The sequence below is a fragment of the Mandrillus leucophaeus genome, unplaced genomic scaffold, assembly GCF_000951045.1.
Source record: "Mandrillus leucophaeus isolate KB7577 unplaced genomic scaffold, Mleu.le_1.0 Scaffold1394, whole genome shotgun sequence".
In the NCBI taxonomy this organism is placed as follows: Eukaryota; Metazoa; Chordata; class Mammalia; order Primates; family Cercopithecidae; genus Mandrillus; species Mandrillus leucophaeus.
In genome coordinates this window covers 82,237-83,343 of record NW_012101359.1, presented here as the reverse complement: position 1 = coordinate 83,343, position 1,107 = coordinate 82,237, and positions in this window count along the sequence as shown.

Here is a 1,107-nt window from a genome sequence, read left to right as displayed (position 1 = left end):
TTCTACTAAAAATACAAAAATTAGCCAGCATCGTAGTGCATACCTGTAGTCCCAGCTATTCAGGAGGCTGAGGCAGGAGAATCGCTTGAACCTGGGAGGCTGAGGTTGCAGTGAGCTGAGATTGTACCACTGCACTCCAGCCTGGGCGACAGAGCAAGACTCTGTCTCAGATAATAATAATAATAATAATAATAATAATAATAAGACCTTCTTCAGTTTTTTAATGGTTGTATCAGATTTCATTGAATGGCTGTACCATAAATCACTTCACCAATCCCCTATTGATCTAATCCCCTGATTATAAATATATAAATATTGAATGAAAGAATAATGCAAAAATGCTGATTTTAAGTTAGCCTAGAATTGTGTGAAAATAAAACTGTGGACTTTGGGAAGTTTTAGATCTCTAAACAAAATGTCTGAGTAATTCTCCTCTTTCGGAGCTGGAGATGAGAGGTATTTGATCACTGATGGCCTCGAAGTTCCTCTCAGCTTTGGAATTCCCTGCTTTTCGGTGTCACTACTGGTTAACTGAGGTTAGTGGGGTTTCGAGACACTGATTTAGTCCAACGAACCTGGTTTGTATTTGAGAGTTTGGAAGTCATGCTTTCTGACTTGGCAACATAAGAAAACATAAAGTTCATCTACTTTGACCTGATCATGTAATTCCCCAGAAGTATCAAAAAGATAATTTTGGTTGAGTGAGGACATTCATTGTAGTTTTATTTTAATCCCAAATGATTGAAAACACTCCAAAACCCCATCAATTAAGTGCAAAACTACGTGATCATTTAAAATGAAGATATAGAAAGATTTTTATTGACTTGTAAAAATGGTCACAGTACACTGTAAATGGAGGGGGAAAGCAGTTTAAAAATGGTGCATGTTGGCAGGGCGCGGTGGGTGGCTCACGCTTGTAATCCCAGCATTCTGGGAGGCCAAGGCGGGTGGATAACAAGGTCAGGAGTTTGAGACCAGCCTGGCCAATATGGTGAAACCCCGTCTCTGCTAAAAAAATACTAAAAAACAAATTAGCCAGGCGTGGTGGCGGGTGCCTGTAATCCCAGCTACTTGGGAGGCTAAGGAGGCAGGAGAATCACTTGAACC